Genomic DNA, 14,740 nt, shown 5'->3' with positions numbered 1-14,740 from the left:
CCTCTATAGTAAATCTGGTATGTACTAATCAAGACCTAGAAAATCAACTAACTAAATTTTGGGAAATCGAATCTTGTTATACAAATAGCACCATGTCTATTGAAGAAACATCATGTGAGAAGGTTTTCTCTGAAACAACCACGCGTGATGATCAAGGAAGGTTTATTGTAACGCTTCCTACGAAAAAGGATATCGTTCCACAACTCGGAAACTCGTTTGAAATCGCCAAACGTAGATTGAACTCGCTAAATCGTCGTCTTGCATCGAACAAAGACCTTAAGGCTGCTTATATAGCCTTTTTGGAGGAATATGTTCAATTGGGACATATGGAAGAAATCACGGAACAACATACGAACATTGACACACCCATTTATTACTTACCGCATCACTGTATTTTACGCCCTGACAGTTTAACTACAAAGCTTAGAGTCGTGTTCGATGCGTCTTGTGCTACCGACTCCGGCCTCTCGTTGAATGATGCGTTAATGGTGGGTCCAGTTGTTCAGGATGATTTGGTCGCAATTATGATTCGTTTTCGTCTGCCCAAATTTGCAATCGTAGCGGACATCGAAAAGATGTACCGACAAGTATGGATTAAAAAAGAGGATCGCTCGTTACAAAGAATCCTTTGGCAGAATTGTCCCGAAGATAAGCTTCGAATATATGAGCTAAAAACAATTACGTATGGCACTGCATCTGCTCCTTACTTAGCAACCAAATGTTTGCAAATGCTTTCCGTTCATGGAACTTCTACTCATCCGGAAGCCTCTAGAGTACTGGCAAATGAATTTTATATGGACGACTTGCTTACCGGAGTAGAAACTCAAGCAGAAGGAGAAGAATTATGCCATCAACTAACTGACTTGTTGTCGAGTGCTGGTTTTACTTTGAGAAAATGGGCGTCTAACTCTTCCCAAATTCTGCAAAGTATTCCCGTAGACCAACGCGATACTTCTGGATTGTGCAGCCTTGACATAAATAGTTCCATTAAGACATTGGGTCTTAAATGGATCCCAGCGACCGATGAGTTGGGATTCTGCGTACCGATTTGGACAGAAGATGAACAAATAACAAAGCGGATCGCCTTATCAGATGCATCGCGTCTATACGATCCATTGGGACTCATAGGTCCAACAATAATGATAGCCAAATGCTTTATGCAAAATCTTTGGGCACAACAAAAGGCATGGGATGAGCCGCTAGAAAAAGAATTGCATAAACAATGGAATCAGTTTCGCCAACAGCTCTCAATTGTGAAAGACATGCGTATCCCACGTAGAGTGGTAGGAAGTACCCATCGCATCGAAATCCATGGTTTTAGTGATGCGTCTATGAAGGCTTATGGAGCCTGTTTATATATGAAATCGGTCTCTGAGGATGGAAAAGTTTCTGTTAACCTTTTGTGCTCTAAATCCAGAGTTGCTCCACTCGCAAATAGCAAACGACAGAAGAACGTCACTTTACCTCGGCTGGAATTATCTGCAGCTTTATTGTTATGCCATCTCTGGCAAAAGGTTAAAGATAGTCTTAAACACGAGTATTCGTGTTTCTACTGGGTGGATTCGACCATCGTGCTTCACTGGATAAACAGTAGCCCGTCACGCTGGAAGCCATTTGTTGCTAATCGGGTGTCTGAAATCCAGCATCTGACGGAACCTAGACATTGGAATCATGTTCCTGGGGATCAAAATCCAGCTGATATCATCTCTAGAGGAATGATGCCGAGTCAATTGCAAGAATCATGCCTATGGTGGCATGGACCAGAGTGGTTAAGCCAACCATCCAATACTTGGAAGCTACATCATCCAATACTCGATTGCCCACCCTCTGAGTTTGAAGAACGGAAGACTGTTCTGATCATTAACAAACAGTCTAATATTCATCATCCAATATTTAGCTTAAAATCGACATTCTCCGGACTCGTTAGACTGATGGCATATATGCAACGGTTTAGCTACAACTGTAAACCTGTTAATAGAAACAATCGTCGTCAAGGCTACCTTCAAACATTTGAACTACATGCAGCAAGAGAGAATTTGGTACGCATTGCACAGAACGAATCTTTTGCTGATGATATTCGGTCTCTCGAAACTGCTGGAGAAGTCAAAACATCGTCATCTTTAAGATCATTGACACCAATGCTTGTTAACGGTGTACTACGCATTGGGGGACGTCTTCGAAATGCTCCTGTTGTTTACGATCGGAAACACCCAATGATACTGCCCTACAAACATCCATTGACACGTCTTGTCATGGATTTCTATCATCTTAAAACCTTACATGCCGGACAACAACTGTTGATTGCTTCTGTTCGAGAGAAATACTGGCCTTTACGCGTTCGAAACCTTGCTCGGCAAGTAGTACACGAGTGTATTCAGTGCTTCCGTTGTAAACCATCGACAATGGAACAGATAATGGGAGATTTACCCGCAGAACGAGTTACTCCAACTTTTCCGTTCCTGAACACTGGTGTCGATTTCTGTGGACCGCTGTTTTATCGTTCGGCGTCCAGGAAATCTGCTCCGGTGAAGTGCTACGTTGCAGTATTTGTGTGCCTGGCCACGAAGGCTATCCATCTAGAATTGGTAGCTGATTTGTCGTCGGATGCGTTCATATCAACACTGAAACGATTTGTCGCTCGTCGGGGAAAACCATCTCTTCTTCAGTGTGATAACGCTAAAAATTTTCGTGGAGCGGAACGAAAATTGAAAGTGTTTCATCAACAACTGCAGCAACAACAATTTCAACAATCAATTTCGTCGTATTGCGGTCCAGAAGGTATAGAGTTTCGTTTTATCCCTCCTAGGTCTCCCCACTTTGGTGGAATCTGGGAGGCCGCCGTCAAGTCTTTTAAGCATCATTTTAGAGCTACTATTGGAACTTCGATCCTGCGTCGAGACGACTTAGAGACGATCATCGCCCAGGTGGAAAGCTGCTTGAATTCGCGCCCTTTGACCCCCATCAGCACGGAACCCGAGGATTTGGAGGTGCTTACTCCAGGGCATTTCCTGATCCATCGTCCTCTGGTTGCTGTTCCTGAACCTTCATACGAGGAAGTGCCATCTAATCGCCTGGATAGATATCAACAGAATCAGGAATTCGTGAGACGCATTTGGAACCGATGGAGTACAGACTACCTGTCTGGCTTGCAGCCCCGCACGAAGTGGACGAAACAACGGGACAACATCCAAATCGGAACTCTCGTGTTGATGAAGGAAGACAACTTGCCACCGTTGAAATGGAGTTATGGACGGGTAACTCAAATTTACCGAGGAGACGACGGCAACATCCGCGTGGTCACGGTGAAGACAAAGGACGGCGAATACAAACGAGCAATTACGAAGATCTGCGTTTTGCCCATCCATTCCAACACGGAATAAGTGGTGGAAATTTCAATTTCCACGGGGGCCGGCTATGTTAAGAATGCTTGGCATCATGGCCGCTGACAGCCACCGAGTGACGCAACCTGCGCGCTGACAGATTACCGCGTTTTTGAACTGTCAAACCACAAGCCGAAGCGTTGTGTGAGTGTGTGTTCGCTAGGAGATCGAGAACAGAGCACATGCAGAAAGTTGATCGCAAATAAAACATCGTAAAAAACCCACAGAACAGTGCCGCATTAGAATTGGAATCATTTCGCTTATTTCAATTAACAGAACCCACAAAATGCCAAAATATACACATTGCCTGTTATGCCAATTGCATACTATGCAGGGGAGAAAATGGGCCTGCACCCGCCGACCTCACTATGCTGAACCGATGGGACATTCTACACTCGCACACGAGCGAATCATTCTGCACCGCCAGACAAAGGCCATACTGTCTGCACGGGTCTGCAACATCGCTTTTGTTGCCCCACTGGAAACCGTAGATGGTGTTTTAGGTACGGTTAAATGATTCCATTGTTTCGCTAATAGCGCGCGGCGGATGCCCAACAACAGCAGACAACAAAGCGCATCCCAAGATGAAACGTTCGCGATTGGGGCTTTGGGCTGTACGATGCGAAGGTGGCAAATAGTGAAGCGGTGCCTGGGTTGGATGGGAAGCCTTGTGCTTGAGTGCCTCTAGACTGATAGCAAGGGCAAGAAGTCATCAACGTCATTGACTGACCGAAAAAAAGGGTTTACGGTCTGGACCGCGATAAGGGTTGATTGCAGCGAACCCATGTACATTTTTGACACGATGGCGCAAAGTTATCGTAACCGTCGCTACTGTGTATCAAACATAAAATAAGAAAGAAATTGAAAAGTAATCAAACGGGAACCGCCAAAGCTCACTCAATACAGTACACCGTCCCGTTCGCTTTTGAGCTGAACAAATAGTCAAACGGTTGAGATAGTCCAGCACGAGTTTAATCCAACCCAAAATGGATACAACTTTCCCATCTCACATTCCCATCTCGGGTGTCCAGTGTAGCGTTTTTACGATTTGTAATAAAATTTTAATGTACTTCTGGCCAGCAGTGTCCGCTACATGGAACGAAGCGTATTGCACCCAGAGTGTGTATGTATGGCTGCAGTTTTGGCATGGTGCAGATTAGTGATGTGCTCTGTGGAGCGCACCCACGATTCCGATCTGATTCCGACTATTGTTAATCCGATTCCGATTCCGGCTAGTTGGAATCACTAGATCCACCCGGAGTCCGAGTCGCCCGGAGTTGCCCGGAGACGTCCAGAGTCGCCCAGAGTCGCCTGAAGTCGCCCGGAGTCGCCCGGAGTCGTTCGGAGTCGCCCAGTGTCGCCCAGAGTCGTTCGGAGTCGCCCGGAGTCGTCCAGAGTCGTTCGGAGTCGCCCGGGTCGTGTGATTTAATGTGCTTGTGATCAGGCATTTCCTTTCGTTGTGTTTTTTGTCTTTCACTTTACGCGTGCACTTCGTATACAGGCCTTTGTTTCGAAGCCCGGCTCCGGTCGACTCCAGACGATTCCGGATGACTCTGACTCCGGGCGACTCGGGGCGACTCTGGACGTCTCCGGGCAACTCCGGGCGACTCGGAGTCCGGGTGGATCTAGTGATTCCAACTAGCCGGAATCGGAATCGGATTAACAATAGTCGGAATCAGATCGGAATCGTGGGTGCGCTCCGGGCGACTCCGAACAACTCCGGGCGACTCCAGACGGCTCCGGGCGACTGCGGACGACTCCGGACGACTCCGACTCCGGGCGATTCCGAATGATTCCGAACGACTCCGAAGGACTCTGGATAATGCAGGGCGGATCTACCTTCTGGAGTCGATTACGAATTTATCGGAGTCGGACCGGAACGATACAAGGCGACTCCGGACCGCTCCGAGCGACTTCGGACGACTCCGGACGACTCCAACTCCGGGCGACTCCGGACGACTCCGAACGACTCTGAACAACTCCGAACGACTCCGGACGATTCCGGACGACTCCGACTCCGAACGACTCCGGACGACTCTGGACGATTCCGACTCCGAACGACTCTGGGCGACTCTGGACGACTCCGAACGACACAAGGCGACTCCGGACCGCTCCGGGCGACTGCGGAAGACTCCGGACGACTCCGACTCCGGGCGACTCCGGACGACTCCGAACGATTCCGAGCAACTCCGAAGGACGCTGGATAATGCAGGGCGGATCTACCTTACGGAGTCGATTCCGAATTTATCGGAGTCGGATCGGAGTCGACTCCGGATGTTTGCCAACTTTACCCATCACTAGTGCAGATGCAACACACGCTGGAAACTCGGACACCAACGCCAATGAAAAGCGACAAATGTAAACCGATTTGAAGCGACACCATCGTTGAGGATGAGTTCCATTCCTGTGGGAGCAGCGTTCCGTTGCATTCCCGATAAAGGGAATGCGGGAAGTGTGTGTGGGTTTGTGATTTCGTGTGTTGCGGTTTATTGCTCTGACTTTTCGAACATTAGAAGTTTAACCTGCAACAGGGGACAACCTCCGAAATGATCTCATTTAACCGTTCTTCTCTCTATGGACTCAACACACTTAAATGAACACTGGCTCTTTGTTCTAGTTTTTGTTTCCGATTCTAAATATTCTTCAACATAAAGTACAGATAAAACAAGCACCTGCACCGTGCCAAAGCCGTTCACATTGTATATTGCAATCGATAAACCTCAAACAGACATTATCCTCAACAGACATTCCATGCTGGCAGCAAAATGTCGGTGCATAAATCTTAAGACAAAAAAAAAACAACACCGCCCAGACTTCGAACTTAAAGACGGTCCTAACTCCGGCTTAGCTTCTAGCCAAACTGACTTGCAAGATGGCACAAAGTACCTGGTTGGACACGAGAAGATGCAAACAGAGGTCGTATGAGATGTATTGGGGTTCTGTGGTTTCTATTTTTCATCCTCCTCATCCCTGATGCTGATGCTCCTTTCTTGCGAGATAATGCCGAGCTGCCGGTTGCTACTTTGTGCTTACACCTCTCTCTCACTCTCACATCATTTTGGCCAGCGGTTTATGGGTTTTCAATAATAGTGTTGCAGCCACCGTTCGGTTGCAGATGAGACACGGCACCGAGCACGGAATGGAGCAAAGGGAGTGATTGCACCGTACCAGAATGTGTGGCACTCGTACGCTTTTCCGCTCGGTTCTCGGGAAAGGTGCAATCGTTCTACTGCGAATGCCACAAACCGAGTTAATGAAAATTCATACATTACCTTGCATGAGAGCAGATGAGAGCAGACCATGGGTTGGAACTGTGAGGGTTCGTCGCTCGGGCGGGATGAAATTGTTTGAGCTCGTAAAATTAAATTTCCGATTACGTTCGACTGGATTGCTTTCGGTGCTTTAAGTTGTCTCAATCATCCACCGAAGCTTATGCGAACGTTCATCTAGCATTGCATTCAAACGATGCTGCTTATTGCGATTGCATAGAGGGCAACTGCAAACCTTTGCAGAATGGTGTGAGGATATTGCTTCAGGTTATTTTTTGGATCTGGTCTACTAATAAATTGCTCATCCGTTTTTAACTAATTTAGAACTTCAAACAATGAGAAGAAACTGATGAATAGCAAAAACAAACACAACAAAACGTTTGAAGTGAAAATGCTGCTGCAAGAACAGACACTTCTCAAAAACCAGTTAACGGCAAGCGGCAAAACAAGTGCAGCATTAAATCTTCCTTCCAACACACAAAAGTCAAACAAAAACTTTTTTCTCCAAGCGTGATTCCCCAGTGCGCTGACCAGCTCCCTTTGTTGTTATCGAGGCAAACTCGTCATCGGCACGATGCGAAACTTTGCAAAAAGATTTTCCCTCTGTTCATTTAGCAACGCTCGGCCATTGTACTGTTTAAGTTCCGTGGCAAGCGTTTGCATTGTCCACCGGAACCTGCAGCTAGCAGGGAAATGGGATGGAAAGCGATGAAGCTTAATTTCATAAAACTTTTGCTTAAACCCATCGCTGCGAAACTTTACGTTTCGCCTCAACCTCACCCGCACTGAAACTCTTGAAAAAGCTTTTATTTTAACCGACGACGACGACGATGACGACGTGGACGAAAAACGCACCTCGGGCAAAAGCAGGCCACAACTTTTCCCGAACTGCACGAAACGGAAACGCATCCGCATTAGAAATATGGTAATGGCTTTCTGACGAAATGTACTCCAGGATGACGCACCGCCGCTTCGCCGGTGACGGCGCATGTACTGAAAAATCCCCCCGGGGTAAGGGAGCTGGAGACGGAGCTTTGTAGCGTTTTTTTTGTCTTCGCTTTTCGCCACTCTCAATACCGGGCTAAGCCTCGGCGGACATTGACAATGATCCTGTTAAGCACCGGATCGGATTAATTCCCACCACGCTTTAGGGTGGAGGCTTTTCTGTCTTTCTCTCTCTCTCTCTCTGTCTCTCTCTCCGTCTTTCTTTCTCTGTTTCTCTCTCTCTTTCTCTACACAGCTGTCCAGTTCCCTGTCGGATGGGGGAATGGCAGGGCGTTGAGCTGATGGATCATCGAAACTGAAACCGGAAATGACACCAGTGAAGCACTCTTGGGGAGCAGTTGAGGTTTTGTCCCCGTGTGCAAGGTAGTGGTGGTGGTGGTGGTGGCTCGGATGGCGCTTGCTGAACGCAAACGGAGCATAAAGTAAATTTCAAGGATGAATAATTTTCTCATTTTTACCTTTACTTATTTTCCTCTTTGGCGCCGTGAGGAGGCAGGAAATCACCATGTCTGGCGGAGCAAATCGTCGGAAACGGATGCTGGACGTGGAAAATGGTCCGGCGCGTGTGATATTATTTACCAAGAAGTGCGATAAATGGTGAGCACGGTGAATGTGTGTAAAATAATATGGTTCCTTATGGGATTTATCTTACGGCGAAATCATTAAAAATGAAACACGATTCCGAATGAAATATGAATGCCTAGAAATGCGTTCTAATTATAAGTTTCACTGCAATTTAATATTATATACTGTAGGATCAGGTTAAAAAGTTGATAATGTGCTCATAACTACTCACCAAGAAGACAGCAAAAGGGTTTTATGGGACACTATTGCATACAATTAGGCGCACAAATATTGCAATGTATGCAAACTGCGCAACAAAATCGTACTTTTAATACTGTAAGCAGCATTTTCTCTCCCCGTAGCCTAATCCCAACTAAGCTCTTTTGATACAAAAATGAATTTAAACATTTCGTCCAAGTGCGAAATTCGCCGAATAATCTAAACATCTAGACATGCAAAGAGAGAAAAACCAGAAAATGAACAACGAGCGAATGCTATGAAACGAGCTTTTCTTGCTGTGCAAATATTTCCACTCACTCGTTTGTGGGTCACCGCGCGCGGGTGCTACGGTACAGTGTGGAAAAGTGACCACACAAATGCATACAAAAAAAGGAGAACATTGAACCCACGTACGCGTCACGTACGATACGGTTGCACAATGCTTTTGCACTCGTTTTGCTTCGTACGCGGTTCGCGAAATTGTTCGCCAAAATCGTCATACGCAATCGCCGAATTCGAACACATTCGAACGCGTGTGTTAATTTCACCAGACGAAACCACCCACTTGCGCCAGTCGTACCGGGGGGTTCGGGCTTTTATCCTTTTCACTTAGTTCGCTTTCATTTGCACCACTTGCTGGGCATTTTTTTGGATAGAGTTTTAACAAGATTGCATTTTTTGTTGCTTCGATTCGTAATCACTTTTCCAGTTTTTTTTGTTTGTGTGTGGCTTGATACTCATATTTCTCTTTTTCTCTCCCAAACCAGGAAAGATCTTCACATTTTGCACAGACCCCGAACGGGCAGACATGGTTCCGCCGCTGGGCCAGGATTTATGTGCAAGCTGTGGCAAGCTTTTCCGCTTTCACTGTACCGTGATAGGGCATGGCACACACACACACACACACATGCAGCAAGCATCGCGACCGCTTTACCTCATCCGTAAGATGGTACGTTGGAAATTTATTTACCATTCTCACCCTAGCTAGTCCAAGTGGGGGTTCTATTCTCTTTTTTTGCAACTCTCTGACGCTCCATGTGGGTTTCGTCCGAGCGTCCCACATGGTAGCGATGGCAAAATTGTGAAATTATCGCCCAAATTTGACCATGCAAAAGTGTGCGAAAGCTGCTGTCTGGGCAGGGCAGGGCAGGGAAAGTCATAATGTGTGGGTGCATTGCCTTGACGTACGATTGCCCGAAGCGTGTCCGTCAGTAGACAGTATATCTTAATTTTCTGGGCGTGATGGGTTGGCGTTTGTGGAGTTCTGGGTGTGAATTGAAAATTAAGGTAGCGTTAAACAAACGGTTCAAACTTGTGGAAACTTTCTTTCACCATGAACATGAAGTGGATATCTTTCATTCGACTCCTACAGTGATGTTTTACAAACGTTAGATATGGAAACATCAAATGAAATTGCTTTGTTGTGGTTTTAGTTCAATTAGACGCAGCTTAAAACGATACAAATGTAAAACAAAGTAAAACATGAGCTATGGGTATTAGTTTAACTATGTTTGTGATTCATATAAAACCTTGTTTTGTGGCTCAATGTGAAACACTTTGTGGATATGACATTAATTTAAGTAAAAATACTCAAACATGACATGCTCAAGAGATGTAACGCAGTCGATGCCGTTGATGTTTGCCTCCAACGGACCAATTTTTGATTGTGTGCATCAGTTTTTTTTAAACTGTAATACTCCTATTCTTATCTGTAGATAAAATATATCAACCTGGTAGCCCGCTGGCTAAATGAGGCCTGCGAGGTCGATAGCATGGGCCAAAATTTATTTGTAGAAGCATATTTCTGCTTCAATAGTACATGCCAGTCAAATCCGAACTCCTGAAGTATGAAGAGATTTTCAACTTCGCAGGTTTCTTTACTAATTGTCAGACCATGCATTATGTCTTCGAATTATAGAAGGAAAACGAAACATATTTATTTTAATGAAAATGAGCATTCGATTCGTATAATTTTAGTAAAATGGTTTGAAATTAATGAAAATTCTTTTATACCCTTCCCAATGAATAAATTTGTTAATAAAAAATATTTGATAAACATTTCTTTAAATCGTGAATGTCTTACTCATCTGTTGTTTTGGAACATTACTTTTTCTATTGTTTAGCCACCAATTTAGACAATATAAGAAAAAAAAAACTTGGAAAAATTAACAAGATCACTCAACCAACTGGAATTAAAAACACAACCTCTCACATGTTTTGGGAAAGATCGAACCCCTCTTTAGGTATGGTTGCAGCTTAGAACATTATACTTCTGCAAGACTTTTAGAAATCAGATGAATTCAGATGTCAGCACAAACAAGTGATACTTTTGATATGATGTTACAAACGATCTCAAACAGTCCATGAGGCAGCCTTATGAGCCCAAAACTTATGTGGGAGCCCTTCACGATTCTAGTCAGTTTTTTGTATGGAGTTTGACAGTTGGAGGCTGAAATCATGTAAACACTCCATACAAAACCACGCACAAAACTACCCTGCAAATTTCAGTCTAGATTATTCTAGCCTCAATGCTAGAATTAGATTCGAGTTCAATGCAAACAGCTGACTGGCTGACATTTCAGCCTACCAACTTAAAACGGAAAGGACCCCGTGATTAGAAAAAGTACAGGTGGACCTGGACAAACCGATCTGTAGTAATGTATGGACTTTGGACAGCATCAAAAGAATTCAGAATTCACTGTTTCTAACGTACGTAAATGCAGTGTACAATCAATACCATCTCAAAAATATTAATAATCAAAATGATAATCAATATCAACTTTACGTTACAAAATTTACTACTTTGTATTGGATATACCAACGCAGTTAGTCATGGTCAGTTTTTGCCATTATTTTTGCGTACTGAGTTTTGTTAGTTTGCTACAAAACTATGAAAATTTTGCAAATACCGGAGGCCAATATCAGAGGTATAAAGTTTAAACTTTTGTAACGTAACTATTATTCAAAAATAAAATTCCAAAAGATCTCCTAACGATCTGATTTTTGTATCATATCTGTATCATAATTGTATCATATGTATCATAATTTAGATCATAATTTACATATCATAATTTAGACTTTCGTCAAGGAGCAAATCGGCATCGAGGATGTCACCGTTTTTAAGCTGGTGCCACTTAACCGCGATGTCCGCACTCTGACTTTCTCTTCGTTTAAAGTCGGTTTGTCGCCGGATTATAAGGAGAAAGCATTATTATGCTCATCGTGGCCGATCGGAACTGTCTTCAAAGAGTTCACGGATCGTAGGAATGCTCCTATTTCTACATTGTCGGCAAATCTCCTAACCACTACCACTACAGCACCAACAAATACACCACCAACATCCACATTCATATGGAAACAAACAACAACAATACTGCCTCCACCAACAACACTGCAGTCTCGACGTCACCTCCTCGATCATCACAGCAGCAATAGTAACACTACTTACACACTCGCACTCTAAATCTCCGTTAAAATTTTACTATCAAAACACTCGCGGTCTCAAAACCAAACTTTCGGATCTTCGCATCTCTCTCGAAGTTGCGAGTTATGATGTCATAATACTAACTGAGACATGGCTGGACGATTCGATTCCTTCATCCCTCTTCTGTGACCGAAAGTATACCGTCTATCGTTGTGATCGTTCAAGCGCTAACAGTACCTGCTCTCGCGGCGGTGGTGTACTCATTGCCTGTTCCGCTAAGCTCTTGTCGCTGCACATTGAAGTATCCCAATGCTCATTAGAACTTTTATGGATTCAAATTAAACTGAACGGTCACTCACTCTTTGTTGGTGGTGTGTATTTACCTCCAAACCTCAGCTCGAATACTGACACGTTAGACTCATTCTTCAATACAATTACATTAATACAATCTCGCATGAAAGATAGGGATTTGTTTGTCTTATGCGGTGATTTCAATCAACCTGGACTATCGTGGTCTCAAAATGAAGATTATTTCGCACCGCTTGCCGTTAACCCTGCCTCATCCTACTTTATAGACGGATTAGCTGAATTCAATCTGCGTCAACTTTCAGGGGTCGTAAATATTTTTCGGAGGCAACTAGGTTTAGTGTTTGTTAATGAGTTAGTGACATATTCATGTTCACCAGTTTCTTGTAGTATTGACCCTATTGTTAAATTAGATCATTATCACCCACCTCTGGAATTCGTAGTAAATGTTCCTTTACCGCATAATGGTAATAATGTTAGAGATAACAAATCTGAGTTGAATTATCGGAAAATGAACCTAGAAAAATTTAGGGAAATCATAACCAACTCTGATTGGAATTTTTTAGTAAATTAGAACCGATTCTCCCTCCACTGTGGACGTAGCGGTGGAGCAATTTAGTAATATTGTTAAGGCAGCTCTCCCTTTATGTTGTCCTCGTTCTAAACCCTCCTCTCGCCTTCCTTGGTACGATGCTACATTGCGGTCATTAAAGGCGGATAGGACACGTGCCCTCAAAAAACTCGGTTCAACTCCTTCTGAGTATAATCGTAGAGTTTTCAAATATGCCGCTTCTGCTTTTCGTATTTATAATCGGGCCAGTTATAGGTTGTATCTTGGAAGGCTTCAATGCATGTTATACCGTAATCCTAAACTTTTTTGGTCTTATGCCAAGAAGCGTCGTAATCCCTCTTCCCTTCCTACTTCCATGTCGCTCGGTTCGGTCACTACGGACAATGCTGCTGACACCTGTTCCCTATTCGCTGAGCATTTCGCCAATGGTCTGTCTAGACCGGAGAGTCAACCTTTGACAGAGTCTGAGGGCATGTGGCCTGGTTTAAACTCCGTCGCATGGGCTGAGGGTATTGTCAATGTTAATACAGTCTCTGAAGCTCTTAAAAAACTTAAGCCATCCTTCTCCCCTGGACCGGATGGAATACCAGCCTCGGTTTTAAAAAAGTCACCTTTTCTATTCGTCCCTCTATTGGTAAAATTGTTTAACCTATCTTTGTCCTCGTCTTCATTCCCTTTATTGTGGAAGCGAGCATGGCTAGTTCCGATTCACAAAAAAGGTAACCCGTCTGTCATTTCCAATTACCGTGGCATCTCAATACAATGCGCAATAACCAAGGTATTTGAGCATATTATCCATACCTATATGTTTAAACTCACCTGTTCTACTATTATCCCTCAGCAACATGGCTTTTTTCCTAACCGTTCTACAACAACTAACCTTATGTCCTTCACCTCTTTCGTATCATCCCAGTTAGAGTCAGTTAAACAAGTTGATACTATTTATACTGACTTCAAATCTGCATTTGATCGTATTCCTCATTCCTTACTTCCAAATAAAATTTCACAACTTGACGTCAATAATCTTTTTGTATCTTGGTTACGTTCTTTTCTATGTGATCGTTCCTATAGTGTTAAATTTAATGATATGTTTTCGACTCCCTTTTCATGTAGTGCAGGCGTACCGCAAGGTAGTGTTCTAAGTCCTTTGCTGTTCATAATTTTTATTAATGATGTCCGTACCACCCTCCCTCCTGAGTGTTTCCTCTGCTACGCAGACGACCTCAAAATCTTTCTCCCAGTTTCGTCTCCTAGTGATTGCATTTCCCTACAAAATATTCTTGATCGTTTTTCGTCTTGGTGTTCTAGTAATTCCCTCACATTATGTCCTGATAAGTGTAACGTCATTTCGTTTAGTCGTTCGCAGTCTCCAATCACTTACTCGTACGTCCTAAATTCTGTACCAGTCAATCGTGTTTGTGTCGTAAAAGACCTCGGTGTCTTGCTTGACAGAGGCCTCACCTTCAGCCACCACATTGACTCAGTTGTCAATCAGGCGCGGAAAACATTTGGTCTCCTAAAGAAAATTGCGTGCGATTTCTCCGACCCAATGTGCCTGAAGACTCTGTTCTGCTCTCTGGTCAGATCGATTTTGGAGTACTGCTCAGTAGTCTGGTCCCCTATAGCTCGAACCCACGTGGAACGTATCGAGCGGGTGCAGCGATCGTTCACCAGCTTTGCTATATGTAAAATCCTGGGTAGATTGTCCTCCCCCATACCTCCTTACGAGGGCAGGTGCCGGCAGCTTGGCCTGGAACTATTGGAAAACCGCCGTTCCCATGCCCAATCCACCTTTATTGCCGCATTACTCCTTGGTAATATTGATTCTCCTTCCCTTCTTTCTTCTATCCCTTTCTACGCCCCTAACCGTGTTCTTCGAAACCGCCCTCCCCTAGTGATCCCTTCCCGCCGAACTGCAGTGGGCCGTAATGACCCCCTTCTTCGTGCAATTCGTCGATTTAACTGTGTATATTCTATGTTTGATTTCAACCTTCCCTTATCC

The sequence above is a fragment of the Anopheles gambiae genome, chromosome 2 (genome assembly GCF_943734735.2).
Source record: "Anopheles gambiae chromosome 2, idAnoGambNW_F1_1, whole genome shotgun sequence".
NCBI lineage: Eukaryota > Metazoa > Arthropoda > Insecta > Diptera > Culicidae > Anopheles > Anopheles gambiae.
This window is presented reverse-complemented; position numbering follows the sequence as displayed.